The sequence below is a fragment of the Thalassophryne amazonica genome, chromosome 13 (genome assembly GCF_902500255.1).
Source record: "Thalassophryne amazonica chromosome 13, fThaAma1.1, whole genome shotgun sequence".
Lineage (NCBI taxonomy): Eukaryota > Metazoa > Chordata > Actinopteri > Batrachoidiformes > Batrachoididae > Thalassophryne > Thalassophryne amazonica.
Genome location: NC_047115.1, coordinates 60,818,464 through 60,843,117, shown reverse-complemented (window position 1 = coordinate 60,843,117; position 24,654 = coordinate 60,818,464). Strand labels below are relative to the sequence as shown.

The following is a 24,654-nucleotide window of genomic DNA, read 5'->3' as shown; positions in this document are numbered from 1 at the left end:
GAATTTAAAATTCTTCTTCTTACTTATAAGGTTTTGAATAATCAGGTCCCATCTTATCTTAGGGACCTCGTAGTACCATATTACCCCATTAGAGTGCTTCGCTCTCAGACTGCGGGCTTACTTGTAGTTCCTAGGGTTTGTAAGAGTAGAATGGGAGGCAGAGCCTTCAGTTTTCATGCTCCTCTCCTGTGGAACCTGCTCCCAATTCAGATCAGGGAGACAGATACCCTCTCTACTTTTAAGATTAGGCTTAAAACTTTCCTTTTCGCTAAGGCTTATAGTTAGGGCTGGATCGGGTGACCCTGGACCATCCCTTGGTTATGTTGCTTTAGACGTAGACTGTGGGGGGGTTCCCATGATGCACTGTTTCTTTCTCTTTTTGCTCCGTATGCATCACTCTGCATTTAATCATTAGTGATCGATCTCTGCCCCCCTTCTCGGCATGTCTTTTTCCTGGTTCTTTCCCTCAGCCCCAACCAGTCTCAGCAGAAGACTGCCCCTCCCTGAGCCTGGTTCTGCTGGAGGTTTCTTCCTGTTAAAAGGGAGTTTTTCCTTCCCACTGTGGCCAAGTGCTTGCTCATAGGGGGTCGTTTTGACCGTTGGGGTTTTTCATAATTATTGTATGGCCTTGCCTTGCAATATGGAGCGCCTTGGGGCAACTGTTTGTTGTGATTTGGCGCTATATAAGAAAAAAGTTGATTGATTGATTGATATGTACTTTCCAACTTAGTTTATTGTCAGTTATAACACCAAGGAATTTATTCTTTACTACCTCAATTTCCGTATTGTTTATACTCAAATTTTTAAATTTAGGTAATTGTTTATTTCCAAATATAATACATTTCGTTTTCCCAAGGTGGAGTGACAATTTATTAGTATCAAACCAAGCCTTGAACTTTCCCAATTTGTTCTCCACCATGTCCAGAAGCTGTTCGACATTATCACCACTGCAAAACACAGTTGTGTCATCAGCAAAGAGGACACACCTCAGTGATCTCGACACCCAGCTTATATCATTAATATACAGTAAAAATAACAATGGACCCAATACTGATCCCTGCGGCACATCGCACGTAATTTTCCGGAGTTCAGAATCGATATTGTTAAAGTGAACATACTGAAATCTACCATGTAAATAACTATTAATCCAATCATATGCAAGGCCTCTGATTCCGTATTGCTGCAATTTAGATAATAGTATTCCATGATTAACTGTGTCAAATGCTTTCTTTAAATCAAAGAAAATGCTTACTGTGTATTGTTTATTATCAATTGCAGTCGCTATATTTTCCACCAAATCCATCACAGCAAGTGATGTAGTCCGAGACTTTCTGAATCCGTATTGTTCTTCTCAGAGTATGTCGTATTTTGATAAATAGTCCTGCAGTCTCTTAGCAAAATTTTTTTCTAAAATTTTGGAAAATTGTGGCAAAAGTGAAATGGGTCTATAATTAGAAAAGGTGTTTTTATCGCCGGATTTAAACAGAGGTATTACTTTGGCTATTTTCATTTGAGAGGGAAATGTACCAGTGCTCAGTGACAAATTGCAAATGTAATTGAAAGGTTTTACTATACAATCAATAATTTTTTTCAATAAAGCCATATCCAAACTGTTAAAATCAGTCGATTTCTTACTTTTGGAACCATACACCAAATCAATTATTTCTCTCTCATCAGTGCCACCAATAAACATTGACATAGATTTATTAAATTATGTATTATTGACCCAGAAGTTGTTATTCGATGAGTCAATACTACTAGCAAGATTTTTCCCAACATTAACAAAATATTCATTAAAGTGGTTAGCAATAGACTTGTTGTCATTAATCATAATTGTTACTATTTAAATGAAAAAATGAAGGATAATCTCTAACATTTTTACTCTTGTTTAATATTTCATTTATAATATTCCATGTGTTTTTGATGTTGTTTCTATTTATACCCAGTAACTCACTATAATATCTTTTCTTAGAAAATCTCATAATATTAATTAATTTGTTCTTATATATTTTGTATTTAGTTTCAGCTTCCTTTGTTCTTAATTTTATAAATTGTTTATACAACAAGTTCTTCTTTTTACATGCATGCATTCTGAAGTCCCTTAGTTATCCATCGTTTGTGACAATATTGATTTCTGTGCCTTTTGTTAACAAGAGGACAATGTTTGTCATATAACCTGGAGACAGATGAAATAAAAGCATTATGATTCATCAACATCACCAACATACACCTCGTCCCAGTTCTGGTGCAATAATTCCTCCCTAAAGTTCACTTTGTGATTACTACTATTATGACCCTGTGATGCAAACACAGTGAAAACTGGCAAATAATCACTAATATCACTTACCAAAATTCCTGCTGTGAGATTACCAGATATAGCATTAGATAGAATATTGTCAATAAGGGTTGTAGAGTTAACAGTGATTCTGCTTGGATGAGTGATAGTTGGAAATAATCCCAAACAGTATTGTTGTGTGGGCCGCCAGAAGAGGAGGTACTGCTGGCCCACCACCAGAGGGCGACCTGTCTGGAGTGCGGGCTCCAGGCACCAGAGGGCGCAGCCGCCTCACAGGAGCAGCCAGGGTGACAGCTGTCACGCATCACCTGCAACAGCTGTTACCAATCATCTGATCGGCAGGAGTATATCAGCAGGACGACGTCTCCACCTCTTTGCCGAGATATCGTTCTACCTGGAAGGTAATATTCTCAGCTCACTGTGTGACAGTAATCTTTTGTGACTTTGTGCGTTATATAACAGACTCCTTTTCCAACGAGAGGTGGAGGTAGTTTTCCTGCCGTGCGGATTGCTGGGTGCAAACGCGCCCTCATTTAACTGTTCTTTGTTCCTCGCCAGCAGTACCAGGTCAGACACGCGGAGGCAGTGGCCACCTGGGAGTTCGGGACTTGGCGGCTCCAGTATTCCCGGGGTCCTGTGGTGGAGGAAACCGTGTGGTTCTGGTTCTACTTCGGAGAGGCGTCTCCTATCTTTGAGCCTGCCCACACGACACCTTTGTAAATTGAATTTTGTCCATTGTTGTAATCCGTTGTATTTGTTGTGCACGTTCGCAACAGTAAAGTGTTGTTATTTGACCTATTCCATTGTCCGTTCATTTGCGCCCCCTGTTGTGGGTCCGTGTACTTACACTTTCCCAACAGGATATCTCGGCCAACGTCATGGATCCCGAGGGGTGTCAACCGGCTGTTGAACGGCCAATGGAAGAACAGGGCGCACAGGCGCCCGCAGGAGGAATGATCGGTGAGTTGCAGCGGATCCTCACCGTTTTCACGGCTCGGTTGGATTTAATGACCGAGCAGAACGTCCTCCTTAACCGCAGGGTGGAGGCTCTCGCCGCGCAGGTGGAGGCGCGCCCTCAGGGCGCTGCTGTGGCTCTCCCTCCTGTCGACCCTGTGCGTAACAGTGACGTTCCACTGGTCGTTCAACAACCCCTCCCACCTTCCCCGGAAGCATACATAAGCCCTCCAGAGCCGTACGGAGGTTGTGTGGAGACGTGCGCGGACTTCCTTATGCAGTGTTCGCTCGTCTTCGCACAACGTCCTGTCATGTACGCGACTGATTCTAGCAAGATAGCTTATGTAATAAACCTGCTTCGTGGTGAGGCACGCGCTTGGGCTACAGTGCTCTGGGAGCAGAATTCACGGCTCCTTCAGACATATGATGGGTTTGTGAGGGAGTTCAGAACAGTGTTCGATCACCCAAATAGAGGAGAGACCACTTCAGCCGTGCTGCTGTCAATGAGACAGGGGTGCCGGAGCGCAGCTGCCTATGCAGTCGACTTCCGCATCGCGGCTGCGAGGTCCGGCTGGAATAGCACTGCCCTCCGCGCCGCCTTCGTAAACGGACTGTCGTTGGTCCTAAAGGAGCACCTGGTGGCTAAGGACGAACCGCGGGATTTAGATGGGCTTATTGATCTCGTTATATGATTAGACAATCGGTTAGAAGAACGCCGTCGGGAACGAGACGAAGGGCGTGGCCGGGCACGCGCCGTCCCTCTCCCTTCCGGTTCCGACCGAGTTCCGCCCTCCCCACGCTCCACGGCCCCTACGCTCCGTGTGGTTACAGCTCCCCCTGCTGACGAAGCTATGGACATGAGCAGGGCCACATTTAGGGCACCAGATAGACAGAGGAGGCTGGCCCGCGGAGCGTGTTTTGTTTGTGGCTCGATAGAGCATCAGGTAAGAGACTGCCCCGAGCGGTTAAACACCAACGCCCACCCCTAGAAACTGGGCTAAGGGTGGGCCGAGACATTCACGTGGGACACACCCATATTGCCACACGACTCCCAGTTACAATCCTTTATGAGGATTTAACCCTGAAGGCCCCAGCACTGGTGGACACGGGCTCTGAAGGGAATCTGTTAGACAGCAGATGGGCCAGGGAGATAGGGCTCCCTCTGGTGGCGCTTACCTCGCCTGTGCAGGTGCGAGCACTAGATGGCTCCCTACTCCCTCCAGTCACACATAAGACACCACCAGTAACTCTGGTGGTGTCAGGAAATCACCTGGAGGAGATCGAGTTTTTTGTGACACCTGCTACCTCCCGTGTGATCTTAGGGTTCCCCTGGATGTTAAAACACAATCCCCGGATCGACTGGCCGTCCGGGGTAGTGGTTCAGTGGAGCGAGACCTGCCATCGGGTATGTTTAGGTTCCTCGGTTCCTCCCGGTTCCCAGGCTAAGGAGGAGGTCAGAGTCCCGCCCAATCTAGGGACTGTGCCGGTGGAGTACCACGACCTTGTGGATGTGTTCAGTAAGGATCTGGCGCTCACCCTTCCCCCCCACCGTCCGTACGATTGTGCCATTGATTTGGTTCCAGGCGGTGAGTTCCCGTCCAGCAGGCTGTACAACCTCTCCCGACCTGAGCGCGAATCAACGGAGACCTACATCCGGGACTCTTTAGCCGCCGGGTTGATCCGGAATTCCACCTCCCCGATGGGTGCAGGTTTCTTTTTTGTGGGTAAAAAAGACGGCGGACTTCGTCCATGCATTGATTACAGGGGACTGAACGAAATCACGGTTCGCAATCGATACCCGTTGCCCCTGTTGGATTCAGTGTTCACGCCCCTGCATGGAGCCCGAATATTCACTAAATTGGATCTTAGAAATGCGTATCACCTGGTTCGGATCCGGAAGGGAGACGAGTGGAAGACGGCATTTAACACCCCCTTAGGTCACTTTGAGTACCTGGTCATGCCGTTCGGCCTCACAAACGCCCCCGCGACGTTCCAAGCTTTGGTTAATGATGTCTTGCGGGATTTCCTGCACCGATTCATCTTCGTATATCTAGACGATATACTCATCTTTTCTCCGGATCCTGAGACTCATGTCCGGCATGTACGTCAGGTCCTGCAGCGGTTGTCGGAGAACCGGCTGTTTGTGAAGGGCGAGAAGTGTGAGTTCCACCGCACATCTTTGTCCTTCCTGGGGTTTATCATCTCCCCCAACTCCGTCGCTCCTGATCCGGCCAAGGTTGCGGCGGTGAGAGACTGGCCCCAACCCACTAGCCGTAGGAAGCTGCAACAGTTCCTCGGCTTTGCTAATTTCTACAGGAGGTTCATTAAGGGCTACAGTCAGGTAGTTAGCCCCCTGACAGCCCTGACCTCACCAAAAGTCCCCTTCACCTGGTCGGATCGTTGCGATGCCGCGTTCAAGGAGTTGAAACGGCGCTTCTCGTCTGCACCCGTTCTGGTGCAGCCCGATCCTAGTCGCCAGTTAGTGGTTGAAGTGGACGCCTCGGACTCAGGGATAGGAGCTGTGCTTTCCCAGAGCGGGAAGACCGATAAGGTCCTTCACCCGTGTGCCTATTTTTCCCGCAGGTTGACCCCGGCCGAACGGAATTATGACGTCGGCAATCGAGAACTCCTTGCGGTGAAAGAGGCTCTTGAAGAGTGGAGACATCTGTTGGAGGGAACGTCCGTGCCATTCATGGTTTTCACTGACCACCGGAACCTGGAGTATATCAGGACCGCCAAGCGGCTGAATCCCAGGCAAGCCCGCTGGTCACTGTTCTTCGGCCGTTTTGACTTCCGGATCACCTACCGTCCCGGGACCAAGAACCAGAGATCAGATGCCTTGTCCCGGGTACATGAAGATGAAGTCAAAATGGAGTTGTCGGATCCACCGGAAACCATCATCCCGGAGTCCACTATCGTGGCCACCCTCACCTGGGACGTAGAGAGAACCGTCCGGGAGGCCCTGGCACGAAGCCCGGACCCCGGAACTGGGCCGAAGAACAGACTCTACGTCCCACCAGAAGCTAGGGCCGCAGTCCTGGACTTCTGTCACGGCTCTAAGCTCTCCTGTCATCCAGGGGTGCGAAGAACCGTGGCAGTTGTCCGGCAGCGCTTCTGGTTGGCGTCCCTAGAGGCCGACGTCCGGGATTATATCCAGGCCTGCACCACCTGCGCCAGGGGCAAAGCTGACCATCGCAGGGCTTCGGGTCTGCTCCAGCCGCTGCCCGTGCCCCATCGCCCCTGGTCCCACATTGGCCTGGATTTTGTCACGGGCCTCCCGCCGTCCCAGGGCAACACCACCAATTCTCCTCCCGAAGCTCCCGACGGCCCAGGAGACAGCGAACCTCCTGGTTCATCACGTCGTCCGGCTGCATGGGATCCCAACAGACATTGTCTCCGATCGCGGTCCCCAGTTCTCCTCGCACGTCTGGAGGAGCTTCTGCCGGGAACTGGGGGCCACGGTGAGTCTCTCATCCGGGTACCATCCCCAGACCAACGGGCAAGCAGAACGGGCCAATCAGGAGATGGAGCAGGCCCTGCGTTGCGTGACAGCCGCGCACCCGGCGGCCTGGAGTACCCATCTGGCCTGGATCGAGTATGCCCATAACAGCCAGGTGTCGTCAGCCACCGGCCTCTCCCCTTTCGAGGTATGTCTGGGGTACCAACCTCCTTTGTTTCCAGTGGTTGAGGGAGAGGTCGGTGTGCCCTCGGTCCAGGCCCACCTACGGAAGTGCCGTCGGGTGTGGCGTGCCGCCCGTTCTGCCTTGCTGAGGGCCCGGATGAGGTCAAAGGCCCATGCAGACCGTCGGCGGACCCCGGCCCCTGTGTATCGGCCAGGGCAGGAGGCGGATCCATCCTGTATTTCACGTGTCCCGGATTAAACCACATCACACCTCACCCCTCTGTACTCCGGGCCCGGCACCGCCTCCTGCCCGGATCATCGATGGCGAGCCGGCTTGGACTGTACGCCGGCTTTTGGATGTCTGTAGGATGGGCCGGGGCTTCCAGTATTTGGTGGACTGGGAGGGGTACGGACCTGAAGAACGCTCCTGGGTGAAGAAGAGCTTCATCCTGGACCCGGCCCTCCTGGCCGATTTCTACCGCCGCCACCCGGACAAGCCTGGTCGGGCGCCAGGAGGCGCCCGTTGAGGGGGGGGTCCTGTTGTGTGGGCCGCCAGAAAAGGAGGTACTGCTGGCCCACCACCAGAGGGCGACCTGTCTGGAGTGCGGGCTCCAGGCACCAGAGGGCGCAGCCGCCTCACAGGAGCAGCCAGGGTGACAGCTGTCACGCATCACCTGCAACAGCTGTTACCAATCATCTGATCGGCAGGAGTATATCAGCAATCCTGCCGTGCGGATTGCTGGGTGCAAACGCGCCCTCATTTAACTGTTCTTTGTTCCTCGCCAGCAGTACCAGGTCCGACACGCGGAGGCAGTGGCCACCTGGGAGTTCGGGACTTGGCGGCTCCAGTATTCCCGGGGTCCTGTGGTGGAGGAAACCGTGTGGTTCCGGTTCTACTTCGGAGAGGCGTCTCCTATCTTCGAGCCTGCCCACACGACACCTTTGTAAATTGAATTTTGTCCATTGTTGTAATCCGTTGTATTTGTTGTGCACGTTCGCAACAGTAAAGTGTTGTTATTTGACCTATTCCATTGTCCGTTCATTTGCGCCTCCTGTTGTGGGTCCGTGTACTTACACTTTCCCAACACAGTATAAGGAATTTATGAAAGAGGTGGTTTGTGGATGATTGTGAGGATTCAAAAAATCTACATTAAAATCTCCACAGACAAATAAATACTTATTTCTATTGATTTTGTTATATGTTACCATGACTATTTCTTCAAAAGAATCAATGTTTGCTCCAGGAGCTCTGGATATGCAGCTAACAATGATATTATTAGAATTCATGGTTGTGATTTCCACAGTAACGCATTCCATAATATTGTCCACTGTAAATGACATATTGTTAACAAGTTTGCAGTTATAATCAGACCTTACATACAGTGGTAAGCCTCTGCCCCATTTCATCTACCTATTAACTAGAAACAATTCATAACCGTCCAGATGTACTAAATCTTTGTTATCATCCGTTAGCCATGTTTCTGAGATTGCAATAACTGAAAAGCTTTTTTTGGTTGTTGACAAACAATCATTTATACTGGACATGTTCCGAAGAAGACTTCTACTATTAAAATGTATAATTGAAAAGGCCCCATTGTTAATTTTATACTCTTCGAGTTGTTGTTCTGTAAAATAATTACATTGTCGTACTATTTTTTCACCGAAAAAGGAGTCAGGGTCGATTTCAAGTCCAAAGGGGCAGAAAGCAGAATTACAGTGAGTAAATGTTTCCAAACCGAGCTCCTGGGCTGAAATAAACTGATCACTGTCAATGGTCATTATGTTATCTATAGATTTCTATCGATAATCACAATCAACCCAAAACCAGAACAAAAGAAAAAGCCAGTTTTATCCTCATTCATATTTATTCAGTTCTTCTATGTCTTTGATAACTAATACCTTAGCTTCCTCAGGTGTACTGTTGGGTATTTTCTCCTCCAAACATTTTTAAAACCTTTAACAAGACAAACAGAGTCAAGAAACACCAGTGAGACAGAAAGTCAAATTTTACGCGCGGAGTGCGGCCAGGCTGTACACCAAGGCTACACTAAAGTCTGGCCTGCTTTTCCGCTCTTTTTATTAAGAGACGCCCTCATCACATAAACAAAAAACTTGTCCTAAGGGTGGGGGTGAGACAAGACAAGTTTCTTCCCGTAACATAAACGCATACGTCAATAAGTGCAGCTGTAAGGAAGGACACTTTCTTTTACACAGGTCAGCACATCTCGTTCGTCTGTTGCAGTTATCAGCTGTTCTGCATCTGCCTGAAGTGTCCTGTCCTTCACACTCCTTCACACTAAGCACCACATCACAACAGTCAAAACGTTCTCTTACTCCCAGTCGTTAAGAGGCTGCGAAAACAAAGTTATATTATAATAATAAGTACATCCAGCCCTTCATTCCCAGCTCAGATTGACCCCAGAGTGCTAAAACAAAATTGAATTCTCAGGCTTGGTTAAGACAGGTGCAAAACAGCACAACACCGTTCTCATGAGAAAGAAGACAAAGCTAAAACAAGGTTGAATAACACATACATTCTCAGGGTGAAGTGCAAACAGCACAACACCGTTTTCATAAGAAAGAAGACGAAGGTATAAATGTTTAACAGTGATAACATATATATATATATATAAAATCCTTAACATTTCCCACCTGTTTATCACCTGTTAAACATACAGTAGGCATCACCCAGCTTAGTTAGTTAGTTTATTAACTTAATCTATTCTGTCCACGTTTTTATTAATTGAACACCACCAACAGATGGAAGATTCGAATCCAGCTGCTATTTGATCAACCAGTTTATACTCGTCAGGCACTCCTCTGGGGACTCCTATTGCGTCAATATATGTTGGATTTCCTACTCCTTTCCAATCTCTTTTACTCTATGTCTGGCTATGCCTTTCTGCCAATCCTCAGGAATAAGAGAGGCTGCATATGTCGTAACGTCTTCAGGGGTCATGGGTAACAATAATGATATTAATGCACAATAACCTGACACATTTCGTGGCAGTCTGTCAAAGATTCTGTTATCACCACACCACCACCATACATCACTCCTACCGACTGGTATAAATGAACTGTTTTTTCTGTATTATTCGACTACACCACTTGTCTTATTACTTTTTCAGCTAAAGCTTCATAGGCTAAGAGTGTGTTAACTCATCACGTCAACAGTTCAAGCTTGAACTGGAGTTGTGAGCTTTTCAATATCATCATAATTCTCAGTACAGTCATTACAGTTTTCTCCACTAAGGTCTGACTGTTTCAATGCTTGATATTTTGGCATAGTTTGTTGGAAGGCCAGATTACACTGTACAAATGTATTTGACACCATTTTGCCAACCATTGTTTTGATATAAGGGATCACACAACACATGCAAAGTCCAATCAGAATTAGGACTATAATAACTGGTGTCACCATTTTCAATAGTAACTGCCAACATGGTCCTGAAGTCAACCAGGACCAGGGATTCCACCGGTTCACGGCTAGGGTGTCTTTATGCATTGCATCACGAAGTTTATTCAGCTCTTCCAATGCGTCCTGCATATCCACTGAATGAATGGAGTCTGGGATGAAAGTACAGCATGTTGTGTTCAGCAGAACACAAACTCCTCCCTGTGAACCAGTAAGCAAGTCTAAAACCATGCGATTTTGCATCACCATGGTACGTAAAGCATCTATTTCAGTGTTTTGAGCTGCTACTATTTTTTTAGTTACATTCATGAACAGACCCAATCGATAATTCAGAGTTTCAATCATTAATGAATTTTTTCCCACTCCTATCCAGGGGAACAATGAATGTGCTATTTTATCTCCTACAGACCACAATTTTTTGGTCCTTTAGTACATCCGAGCCCCACATGTGATCATGTGGTAACACATCTGGGTATATCAATCTCCTCCGTCTGGTGCTGCCATTCTTCTCTGTGGAGGTCCTACCACATATGTATGGTCAGTCACCTGGGTAGGTGCACACACACCACCCCAATTTGGTGGGAGACTCATGTACAGTCTGGAACCATAAAGCCAATAGATGTCATCATACACCGGAGTACCATTTATAGGTGGTAGCAAAAACTTACTAACATAAGCACATGATTCATCCGTTCCCCATGGACAGGAGCCTGTATAATTACATCCCCGTCCAATGTGATGAAGATAAGTACCATCCACATATTATGTTTTAGTTAGGCTTAAATTATTTGATAAAACATACGTTTGGGTACACAGACGTTTCTTAATTTTACCTACATTTTTATTCCCTGTCCCGTAAAAGCAAATTGGGAATGGCCGTTGTGATGACAATTTAACGTGATGATATTTTTGCATTTCCCTTCAGTCTAGTCAATGGAGCAGCACTTGGGCACGCTTGTACGTCCTCTGTTGAAATCCCTATCATATAAGTGGTTGCACTGAGGCAAGTGGTGTTACATCTTATCAGATTTGCTGAGAACTGCTGCCCCCGAAATACAGTTTGATTATGCATCCGTATGATAAGACATTCTGTCACCCTAGCAGGGTACGGTTTAGCCGTCAGAGCTGGGTGTGTTGAGGATATAGGTATCTGTGAACAAACATAACAATTAGTAACGTAATTCCATTCCACCAGGCCAGGAATCCGAGGAGCACGAAACACACTAAGATCACAACGCAACCGGCTGCCCTACCAACAGTCCGGCAGCGGCGGCGCTGAGCACGCCGCTCCGGGGTCTGCTGTAGTTCAGTCATGATTGCTAGGATACAGTGTTGTTAACCACCTCACCTAATAGTGCAAGGATCTCCCTGCTTCACTGGCATTGAGACAATCTATTGCTAATTAAATAGACTCCCTTTGTAGCCAGACTTCCCCTTCCACTGTGGAGGCCGCCAACACACGCTGTATCTTACAGTGATGTATCCACGTTGATCTCTCCGCTATCTTTACTGCAGTTGGTGTTGTTAACAGCACTTGGTATAGACCTTCCCAACGAGGACTGGACTCTGATGAACACCCAGTCTCCTGGCTAGACTACTGGAAGGCCGTCCTGTGGAAGATCAAAATTATTCGGCAGTAAATGTGTTTAAGTTATCTCTTTCTGTGTTAATGTCTTTTTCATAAAATTTGCTAATGTTTGTTCCTCATCTGCTGTTTTAGTATCCATGTCAAAATTGGTAGACGATATGGTCGTCCATAAAGTATCTCAAATGGTGTTAACCCTGATGGTGTTGGTGTTATTCTCATATACAATTTTACTAGGTCCAACATTCAATCCAGGTTTGTTTTGTCTCTTCTATACATTTCCTTAATCTTATTTTTATTGCGCCCTTTTATGTGCCCTTTGTCCTTTCCACTAATCCGGCACTGTGTGGTTGATAAGCACAATGATTTTTGAGATTGACCTGTAGCGCTTCTCCTACGTATTGCACTATTGTATTAACAAAATGCGCTCCATTATCTGAATAGACTGTTTCTGGTATTCCAAATCATGGAATGATGTCTTTGCACAATGCCTTAGCCACTGTAAGTGCACCTGCATGTTTTGTAGGGAACAATTCTACCCATTTTGAGAAGGCATCAATTATGACTAAACAAAATTCCTTCCCTTCATGTTTACTCAGCTGTATATAATCCATATGAATCACTTGAAAGGGATATTGTGGTGTTGGAAATTTGCCTCTTTGGGGTCTCAAATTGCCTTGTGAGTTGTGTTTTGCACATGTCATGCATGCTCTACAATGCTGTTTTGCATATGCATCGAACCCATAAAGACAAAAAATAGATTGCAATTGCGATATCATACCCCCTGATGAGACATGCGTCACGCCATGGCTCATAATAGCTGCCCATTTAAACATATTTTTTGGCAATATGGGTTTCTTTTGTGGTCATATCCGGAGGGGTGTCATATAGGAGAAAAATAGAAAGAGCTGTTGCCGCCTTTGCGGTTTTGTTAGCAACGTCATTTCCTTTTGAAACACTGTCAGAGCCTTTGGTGTGAGCCGCACATTTGCATATAGCAATTCGTTGAGGCAACTTCACAGCTTGCAGTAGGGCAGTTAGGAGAGTGGCATGAGTCACTGGCTTTCCAGATGATGTCACCATTCCACGCTCCTCCCACAGTTTTGCAAACACATGCACTGTGCTGAAAGCGTACTGGCTGTCTGTATAAATTGATACAGCCGTACCTTTAAACAGATAGCAAGCTGCAGTTAAAGCAACTAATTCAGCTGCTTGTGCTGAAAATGACGATGGCAATGAAGCAGAATCCAATACTTCTGAATTTGTGACAACAGCATATCCAGATTGTGTTTGTCCATAAGCTTTGTCAGTGGAAGAACCATCCACATACACAATTGTACTGTTTGGGATGGGTGTGTCCTGGAGGTCTGGGCGTGCTTTCGTACAGACCGTAGCCACATCAAGACAATTGTGCGGCTCACCATCCTTAGGTAAGGGTATCAATGTGGATGGATTCAATGTCGTACAGCGCTCTACCGTAAGGTGTGGTTGTGACAATAGCAAGGACATGCACGAAAGATGTCTTGCTGGGGACAAAAGGCTCATTTTTGTCTGCAACAGAAGTGCAGAAACTGCATGTGGAACTTCCAGTGTCAACTGATGGAATAGAACAACATTACTGCTACTTTGAACAGCCATAAAGGCTGCAACAACAGCCTGTACACATGGTGGTAGAGCACTTGCCACTGCATCCAATTTAGATGAGTAGTAGGCAACTGGCCTCAATTTTGAGCCATACACTTGAACCAAAACACTAGTCATGGACTCATTCTTACAATCAGCTGTTTGAATGAATGGTTTACTATAATCTGGTAGTGCCAAAACTGTGGATGACACTAATGTTTATTTTACTTTTACAAAAGCTTCCTCAGCTTCTTTGTTCCATTCCAACACGGTTGACATTGAAATATCATCCTTGTACATCAAATCAGAAAGTGGACTAGTCAATTCTGCATAGCAGGGAATCCATGCCCTGCAGTAATTAGTCAGTCCAAGAAATGACATCATCTGCTTTTTGGTTTGTGGTTTTGGAGCGTGCAAAATTGCTTCCTTCCTGTCAGACAGGATAGTACGCCCTGTGGCTGATAATTCATGTCCTAAATATTTTACTTTATCCCTACACAACTGAACTTTGTTTTTACTCACTTTGTGGCCATTATCAATAAGAAACATAATAATGCTACTGTGTCAGTTATGCAGTTTTCTCGTGTGTCAGAGGCAATCAGAATGTCATCAACATACACTAATAGTTGGCTATCTGCCGGTGGAACGAAATTGGCTAAACATGCTGACATGACTTGAGAATAAATAGTTGGACTGTCTGCGTACCCCTGCGGTAATCTGGTAAATGTATATCGTTGTCCTTTAAAGGTAAAAGCAAACCAGAATTTACTATCTGGGTGTACTGGTACAGAAAAAAAAAAAAAAAAATGCATTACTGATATCTATTACAGAAAAACAACTAGAATTTAATCTCAATGAGCTTAACAGTGTGTGCGGATCTGGTACACATGGTGCTCTTTTAATCACAGCAGCATTTACTGCCTGCAGATCTTGAATCTATCTCCATCCCACTGAGGGCGGAGCCTTTTTTTTTACAGGAAATATGGGTGTGTTACATGGTGAATCTGGACATGGCACTATTACTCCTGCTGTTAATAAATTCTCTATTACCGGCCTGATTCCTTCAATTGCATCAGGTTTCAATGGATACTGTCTTACACATGGTCTGTATTCTGTTTTTGGTCTTATAACTACAGATTGTGCATTTTTTATCAGTCCTACGTCTGAAGGACCTGTTGTCCACAATCCTGATGGTACAGAAGAGAGAAGATCATCCTCTTCAGGACTCAACTGAAACACTCAGGATTGTGAAGTGGACACATTAATGTGTGTTCCAGCTGTCAGCACCAATGAGACATTAACTGGCACTTTATACAATTTAGTTGATGGACTGAACTCCGTTCGTGGTCCAACTCTGCTCCAATCAGTGGCTGACAAAGCTGTTATGACTGTCAGTCCCAATTCTTGCCATTCTGTCAAATATGGTTTACAAAGTGACACATGCAAAGGCATACCTGTGAATCTCAATTTTAAAACATCTTCAGTGGCACCTGTTACTGTTATGACAGCTGTTGAGTTGCCATCATGAATCAAATCGGTCATTGTCAGCTTCACAGGTGAAACATTTTTCAATTTGTTTTCATACACTGGTGTTCCTGGCAATATGCCACTATGGACTCTAAATACACTCTCAAATCTGCATCTAAACTCTATCCATGGCTCTCCTTCTTTCTGAGTTGTCCTGGTAATTTCAGTATAATTTATCTTTGGTCCTAACACACCTTTTGCACGTGTAATCATAGCTTCCACTCTTGTTTTCAAGACTGGATCATCATGTGGCAATGGTACGCCATCCTGGTCTGCAGGATTCCAGTCTCCGCGTATCTGACTCCATTTTAGGGCCACATGCTTTCATCCACACCTGTTGGACTTCAGGTCCACTAAGGTGGTAAGAACTTCTAATGTTTTCTATATCCTGCATAAATCCCTCGATATCGACATGTGGCGATGGTATCATGTCGACTGCTGCTTTGATATTATCAGCATTCCATGTTCGATATACGAGCATGGTTGATCGCTGTCCTGCTGTTCCTGCACGAGGATTTGGTACTTCTATCATAGGATAGGCACCTCCCTGGTCACTGTGTTCCACCATGGGAGGGGCTGTGGGCACTTTCGCTTGACTGCGTGTTTGTGGTTTTTCTGGTTTTTCTGGTTTTTCACTTTTTATCTTAGGTTTTACTGCTAAATCATACTGTGGTGGCGGTACATCGTCATCCTCTGGTAGAGGAGATAAAGGTGTTGTTGTCACCGACGATCCAGCCAGCGGTGATTGTTGAGGCTGTTGTGGTTCTCTGCGCTGAATTATCACATCTTCTTCTGCCTTACCTACAGCTTTCTTTTTCCTTGCTTTCTCTAATCGTCGCTTCTCTGCTCCCTTCTGTCTGTTCTCTGCTTCCTCCTCCCAAAATGCCACTAAATCTGCCCCTACTTTCTGCATCTTTTTCTCATCACCTTTATGTTGCTGTTCTAACTCCTTCTTTAGCTTCTGTATGCTGATCAGGTTCAGTCGTCCGTCAAAGTCATGTTTATTAATCCAGGTCTCCAATTTTTTGTTGGTCTTGGATTTTTTTTTTGCTTCCATAAATTTCCAGTCGTCAGTTGATAAATTTTCCTTATTTTTAGACGTCTTACCCCCCATTTTTATTATCCCTTGTTATAATTTGGACTTCAGACGGGGGCACACCTAGGGTGTTCTAAATCTGAAGTTTTCACACTTTCTTTGGACGTGACAATTAATTTGCCGTCGTGTGGTTGATTCCTTTCACCTCCCCGTAGGAAGCGGAATCACTTGCCTCTGCTTCCACACGCACGGCTGTCACTAACGTTGTCCAAAGTATTACACTTTCACACAGTTATTCACACTTACACAAAACACTATTTACACATAGAAACACTTTTAATAATCGTACGCGTATTCTTATGCCAGGGGAGCTCGCCCTCCCGTGAAATTTAACTAATGTCCTGCATTAGGGGACTCCGCCGTCCCTGCCAAATTTAACTACTTTTTTACAGTGCACGTATTTCTACCCGGGATTTCCTTTACGTATTAAAACAGAGGAGTCCGTATCCTCCTTCCGGAATTTAACTACTTGCGTCCCTCGCAACCGTAGAGGAGTCCGCCCTCCTTACAGAGTTTAACTGTGTTTCATTAACAGACGATTCTGTATCATCGCTTACGGAGTTTAACTGTTTTATGTGATCACTTTTATCCCCTACCGGTACGCGTATATAAACAGAGGAGTCCGCACCCTCCTTACAGAGTTTAACTGCTTTGCATTAACAGACGATTCTGTATCATCGCTTGCGGAATTTAACTGTTTATGTGATCTGATCACCACTCACTCAGTACTGTTTACAAAGAAATTCTACTCACTGACTCGACTTCCTGTCTGTCTTCTTCGGGAAAATCCCGTCAACCAGACGATGCCAACGGTGGTCGACAATTGCAGACACGATCAATCGATCGGACCTTGGCCAAGGATTTACGTCTGGACTTGACGACCTCCGCTGGACACCTCCGGTATTGTTGAGATCCCGGACGAGCCCCCAGTCAATGTTGGGTATTTTCTCCTCCAAACATTTTTAAAACCTTTAACAAGACAAACAGAGTCAAGAAACACCAGTGAGACAGAAAGTCAAATTTTACGCGCGGAGTGCGGCCAGGCTGTACACCAAGGCTACACTAAAGTCTGGCCTGCTTTTCCGCTCTTTTTATTAAGAGACGCCCTCATCACATAAACAAAAAACTTGTCCTAAGGGTGGGGGTGAGACAAGACAAGTTTCTTCCCGTAACATAAACGCATACGTCAATAAGTGCAGCTGTAAGGAAGGACACTTTCTTTTACACAGGTCAGCACATCTCGTTCGTCTGTTGCAGTTATCAGCTGTTCTGCATCTGCCTGAAGTGTCCTGTCCTTCACACTCCTTCACACTAAGCACCACATCACAACAGTCAAAACGTTCTCTTACTCCCAGTCGTTAAGAGGCTGCGAAAACAAAGTTATATTATAATAATAAGTACATCCAGCCCTTCATTCCCAGCTCAGATTGACCCCAGAGTGCTAAAACAAAATTGAATTCTCAGGCTTGGTTAAGACAGGTGCAAAACAGCACAACACCGTTCTCATGAGAAAGAAGACAAAGCTAAAACAAGGTTGAATAACACATACATTCTCAGGGTGAAGTGCAAACAGCACAACACCGTTTTCATAAGAAAGAAGACGAAGGTACAAATGTTTAACAGTGATAACATATATATATATATATAAAATCCTTAACATGTACCTTTAAGTTTAATGTATACGAGTACTTTACAGTTCATAACCCATGTATTCTGTATTTTATTTTGTTTCCGTAAATATCTGGCTTTCTTGGCAATATCAGCATTCCTTTTTATTAAATGGTCGTTCAGATAAACATTCTCTGCCCTTTAGCTTTTTCCCTTGTTTCATTAGTGCAATTTTGTTTTTTCTGCTCACAAACCTCAGAATCAGAGCTGGCATGTTGTTGTCCTTAGCTGAGAGAGGGTGGCAAGCCTCGATGGTGTCCACGTCCAGATGAATGTCTCTGGTCGCGAGAAAAGCTGCCACTTGTTGCTCCGCAGAGCTCATCTCCAGCTCGCCGGCTCTGTCCACGCTGTTTGCAGTCACAGCTTGCGCATATGACCGGGGTTTTATCTTCAACCCAGTCACAATAACATCATTTATTCTTGAGTATTATTCCAAATCATCCACTCTTCATTCCAGGGCTGCGATTTTCCTATCCTTCTCCTCGACCTGCACCCGTAATTTTGCAACTTCCTCCACAAGTTGCAAAATCTTGTCTTGTTTTGATTTAATCTCATGTGAAAGAAAGTCAAGTGCCTTCCTGATGTCCTCATTCTCCTCCACTAATGGGGTTCTTTTAGGTGACATGACGACGAGTAGAGTGACTTAGCTTTAGGGTAGCCGATAGCTAGCAGAGCTAGTTAACCTCCGCCGACGCCGCGGGCCTGGATGGGTCGCCGACGCCGCGGGCCTGTATGGGTCGCCGACGCCGTGGGCCTGTATGGGTTGCCGACACCGCGGGCCTGGATGGGTCACCTCTGCCGATGCCGCGGGCCTGGATGGATCGTCTCCACCGACGCCGCAGGCCTGGATGGATCGCCTCCACTGACGCCGCAGGCCTGGATGGGTCGCCGACGCCTCCGCCGCGGGCCTGGATGGATCGCCTCCGCCGCGGGCCTGGATGGATTGCCGACGCCGCGGGCCTGGATGGTTCACCTCCGCCGACGCCGCGGGCCTGGATGGGTCGCCAATGCCGCGGGCCTGGATGGATCGCCTCTGCCGCGAGCCTGGATGGGTTGCCTCCGCCGTCGCTGCGGGCCTGGATGGAACGCCGCCGGCCTGGGTAGGTCGCTGTTAGCTTTGCGGCTAATCCTCCGCCACCTCGATATTTAAAGTATAAAGTAAGCAGAGGCAAAGAAAAAGGCAAGACTACACCACATGGGTGAGACCTTGGATAGGAGTCCAGTCAAATTATTCAATTTAAGGCTCCAACCCACCACTAATTGCAACAAACATGTTTCATGTGGGATTATCCTCAGATATCCCCCAGGAATAACATATTATGAGCAAAGTAACATGGCGCAAAGCTCGCTCATTGGATCAAAGTACAAACAGACTTACACTTCCTCAGACCTGGTCTCAGCCATCGGACTCCACCAGGATCCACCCTGAAAGGAAGAGGAGGTTCATGTGTTATACATCATACTGACAAAGTGAGGAACCTTGGGGTAATTTTTGATTCTACGTTGTCCTTTGACCTCCACATTAGGGACATTACAAGGACTGCTTTCTTTCATCTAAGAAATATAGCAACGATTCGTCCCATCCTGTCTATGGTTGATGCTGAGACTCTGATTCATGCTTTTGTTTCTTCTAGATTGGACTATTGTAATGCTTTGTTTTCTGGTTTACCACAGTCCAGCATCAGGGGTCTTCAACTGGTTCAAAATGCTGCTGCCAGACTTCTGACACGAAGCAGAAGGTTTGACCATATTACACCGGTTCTGGCATCCCTTCACTGGCTACCGGTCTCTTTGACATCAGATTTTAAAGTATTACTATTGGCCTATAAAATTGTTCACGGACTGGCACCCTCCTATCTGGCCAGCCTGGTTGAGTCCTATGTGCCGTCTAGGGCTCTGTGTTCACAGGGTGCAGGACTATTGTGTGTCCCAAGGGTGAAGAAAAAGTCAGCAGGTTACAGAGCTTTTTATCACCGCGCCCCAGCTCTGTGGAATGATCTGCCTGCGCTGATACGACAGTCGGACTCTATGGAGACTTTTAAAGCTAGGCTGAAGACACATTTGTTCTCCCTGTTTTATCATTAGTATTTTAAATGATTGTGTGTCTTTTTTAATTTATGGTTACATTTTTTTATTGTGCTTTAATCTTATTTCATTTTATTCTGCTTTTAAATGTTTGTGAAGTGTCTTGAGGCGATTACTCGTGATTTGGCGCTATAGAGGGTTTTCATGTGACGTATCTGTCACGTCATTTTGTGTCCCGTGGCCATTCTGGATTACGACGCGGTGGCCGCTGTGATACGCTACGTGCATTTGGCGAACACTTGCAGAAGCTTCAACGTCGGTGTGAGGAAGACTCATGGCACCGTGGCGCTGAGAGAGATCCGCCGCTACCAGAAATCCATTGCTCCCAGAATTTTATCTTATTTTGTTCAGCAATAAAATTATATAAGAATACATAAAAATACTGCAGAGGATAACACAAGAATGCTTCCAATATGGATGGTTATTTACATTGTGGTACTCGAGCACTGAGCTGCTGATCCACAAGCTGCCCTTCTAGCGCCTGGTGAGAGAAATCGATCAGGACTTCAAGGCGACCTCCGCTTTCAGAGCTCCGCTGTGATGCTCTTCACAATATCACAGTGTGACACTGTCGGCCAGTTCGTTACATCACCACTAAATTCATTATCTGGTATAAGATACAGATCCACTGAACCAACTGCTACACATCTATCACGATAAATGGCTTTATCTCGAGGATTTAAAGCATCGGAATAACTGTACATTCTCTCCATTTTTCTATCACGCGTCAGCCTCCTTGTGATCCAGAATGGAGACAGCACCTGTCCTGCAGCAAATCAGTCACGTGATTGCAAACCCTCTATATAAATTAATAAATTATTATTATTATTATATTTTCTGTTGTGTTTCTATTCAGGTTCTTTTTGTCTCTTTCTCTAAAATTGTATATAATAATCATTAGATTATTAATATACAAACAAAAATAAATTTAAGAAATATTACAATTTGGAAACAAATGCACCTGAAAGTGATGACAGCTGCAACTGCTTAATGCTAACTTTTAACATTGAAAATGCCATAGACATGCTAACGCGTTAGCATCACTCCCATTTTTAAATTATAAAATACATCTATCAACTGTTTTAGAAGACCATAACAGGTCAGTTTAACATAGAAAAGGTAAATAATACTCACAGACGTATGCTCTTTAGGGTTTTAGCGTGGGAAAATTAAGCGAAAGAAAGAAAGAATAAACGAAGCAATAGATTGAAGCATTGCTTCAATCTGCGAACCACTGCTTTGATTGGTTCAAGGTTCAAAGCAAAGCCGCGCTGCAGAAAAGTTTATTACGGACCCGTTGCAGGGTCTGTAATCAGTGTAGAGAAATAATCATTTTCCTGACAAACACCCGCCAAAACAACGGCCACTCCTTGGATCAATGATGCGATTATGAATCAAAGGAGATTATGTTGCCAGATTGAACGTTTATGGAAATCAACAAAATTGGAGGTCCACAGGCTACATTTAAGAGATCTAATATCCTCCTTAAATAAGATGTTAGAGGAGGCCAGGGAAAGCTGTTTTTATCAGCTGATTGCCTCAAATAAGAGAAATCCCAAAGTGCTCTTTGACACAATCAGCTCTATTGTGTCACCTGCTGCTGCTGTAACTCCTGTTCTTCCTAAAACAAGTAGTGATGAGTTCCTTAATTTCTTCATTGACAAAGTCAGAGTCATAAAAGATAGTTTGCCGCTGTTATTGCCCTGTTGTTGTGGTTCCCGGTATTTGGGACCTCCCCCTCAATGCTGGACCTGTTACAATTGAGGACATTCTATCTGTCATCAACATAATGAAAGCAACCTCTGGTATTTTGGATGTACTTCCTTTTAGATTGTTTATGAATGTTTTTGACGCTATTGGGCCTTGTATTGTTAAAATGTTCAATATGTCTTTGTCGACTGGTGTGTTTCCATGTTCTTTTAAACATGCTGTTGTGGAACCACGGCTAAAGAAAGCAGGATTGGACTCTATGGAACTGAAGAACTTTAGGCCAATATGAAAGACCCCCTTTTTGGCTAAAGTCTTGGAAAAGGTGGTCTGTGTCCAACTTAAATTATTTTGCAGACTAACAACATCTATGACACATTTCAGTCCGGGTACCGTGAGTTTCATTCCACGGAAACTGCCCTGTTGAAGGTGGCTAGTGACATTATGATGGCCGCTGATAGTGGTAAATGTTCTGTGCTGGTTTTATTGGATCTGTCATCTGCATTCGATACCATGGCATTTTGATTAATAGATTGAGGGATACGGTTGGCATGTCAGGTCCTGTATTAGAGTGGTTTAGCTCTTACTTGGTTGGTAGAACTTTTAGTGTTTCTGTGAACAATGTGATGTCTGAATCTGCTGATATTTTGTGGGGTGTCCCGCAGGGCTCAGTCCTGGGTCTGATTTTGTTCCTGCTGTATATCCTTCCTCTTGGTAAGCTGATCCAGCAGTTCTGCGATGTGTCCTACCATTTGTATGCCGATGACTTGCAGCTGTACTGTTCTTTTAAGACAACTGAAGCACAGAAAATTTGTTCTCTCATTAGTTGTCTCACTAAAATTACAGAATGGCTTACTGAAAACAGCCTGCAGTTGAATTCTAATAAGACTGAGACATTGATTGTAGCTCCAGACAATGCTATGTCTGTCATTAAGAAGCACCTTGGTAATCTGAGCAGCTCTGTTAAAGGCAGCCTGCGTAACCTGGGTGTCATTTTGGATGGAGGGATGTCTTTGGAACATCACACTAGGCAGCTCGTTAAGAAATGTTTTTTCCAAATTCAGAACATTTCCAAATTACGCAAAATGGTGGCTTTTAATGAGCTAGAGATGATTGTGCATGCATTTGTTTCTTTGCGACTTGATTATTGTAACAGTCTCTTTACATGCCTCAATAAGAAAGAGCTAGCCCGCCTGCAGGTAGTGCAAAATTCTGCTGCACGACTTCTTACCTGCGCCCACAGGAGAATGCATATTACTCCTGTCCTCAAGTCTTTACATTGGCTCCCTGTTTTTACAGGATAAATTACAAAATCCTCATGCTGACCTTTAGAGCTCTACATGGGCAGGCACCGGAATACCTTAAGGACCTGATCCAGCCTTATGTTTCCAGCAGGAGTTTGAGGTCTTCCAATCAGAACCTGCTGATGGTTTCCCGAACTTGTATTAAAACTCGAGGGGACAGATCTTTTAAAGCTGTGGCACCTCGCCTCTGGAATGAGCTTCCCTGTTCTCTTCGCTCACTGGATTCTGTGGATGTTTTTAGACAGCAAATAAAGAAACATTTCTTTAAACTGGCATTTTAGTGTCAATTTATTTTATTGTTCTATATTTGTATATGTTGTTTTTATTGTCTAGTTATATCGTGTGAAGCACTTTGTGACCTTGGTCTGTGAAAAGTGCTATATAAATAAAGCTTACTTACTTACTTACTTACTTACACTCTGAAGGACCGATAACAGAATCGTTAAGCACAAAGCTTATTGATGTCGGTGGATCGAATCATTTCTTAACGATACCCGAAAGGAACCGGTTCTCGATACCCATCCTTAGACTCAACTTGCTCTCTACTATCACTACAGATCACAGTGTCATATGCAAACATCATACTCCATGGAGACTGCTGTTTGATCTCATCCGTCAACCTGCCCATCACCACTGCGAACAAGAAAGGACTCAGAACTGATCCTTGGTGTAATTCCACCTCCACCTTTAATGAATCTGTCATTCCTACTGCGCATCTCACTGCTGTCACACGATCCTTGTACATGCCCTGCCCTACCCTCACATACCTCTCTGTCACTCCAGACTTCCTCTTGGCACCCTGTCATGAGCTTTGTCGAAATCCACAAACACACTATGTAACTCCTTCTGGCCTTCTCTATACTTCTCCAACAGTATTCTCAGAGCAAACATTGCATCTGTAGTGCTCTTCCTCGGCATGAAACCATGTTGCTGCTCACAGATCTTCACCTGTTTTCTAAGCCTAGCTTCTACTACTCTTTCCCATAACTTCATGCTGTGGCTGATCAACTTTATGCCTCTGTAGTTACTGCAGCTCTGCACATCACCCTTGTTCTTAAAAATAGGAACCAGCACACTTCTTCTCCACTCCTCAGGCATCCTCTTACTTCCAAGATTTTATTAAACATTCTGGTTAGAAACTCCACTGCCATCTCTCCTAGGCATTTCCATGCCTCCACTGGAATGTCATCTGGACCAACTGCCTTTCCACTCCTCATCCTCTTCATAGCAGCCCTCACTTAATCCTTACTAATCTCTTGTACTTCCTGATTTACTCTTACCACATCATCCAGACTTTTCTCTCTCTCATTTTCTTCATTTATCAGGTCAAAAGATCAAAATATTCCCTCCGCCTTCTCATCACATAATACTCGCTTTTAAGCACATTGCCATCTGCATTTTTTACCACCCTAACCTGCTGCACATCCTTTACAACTCAGTCCCGTTGTCTGGCCAATCGGTACAGGTCCTTTTCTTCTTCCTTACTATTCAACTTCTTGTACAGCTCGCAATATGCCTTTTCTTTAGCTTTAGTCTCTTCTCTTTTCACCTTGTGCCGCATCTCCTTGTATTCCTGTCTACGTTCTTCATTTCTCTGACTATCTCAATTCTTTTCACCTTTTTTCCTAGTGCTTTCCTGGACATCTTTGTTCCACCACAAAATCTCGTCTTCCTTCCACTGTCCAGATGTCACACCCAGTACCTGCCTAGCTGTCTCCCTCACCACATGGGCAGTACTTTTCCAGTTGCCCAAAACTGTTTCCCCTCCATCC

General features: G+C 45.1%; 1 long non-coding RNA gene across 1 annotated transcript; it reads left to right on the top strand.

The window, feature by feature from the left end:
• Positions 1-8,535: 8,535 nt before the first annotated feature.
• On the top strand, positions 8,536-17,912 carry LOC117523572. Its single transcript, XR_004564547.1, has 2 exons — positions 8,536-8,787; positions 17,805-17,912. It is a non-coding gene; the product is annotated as an uncharacterized LOC117523572 (long non-coding RNA).
• The last annotated feature ends 6,742 nt before the right edge of the window (positions 17,913-24,654 follow it).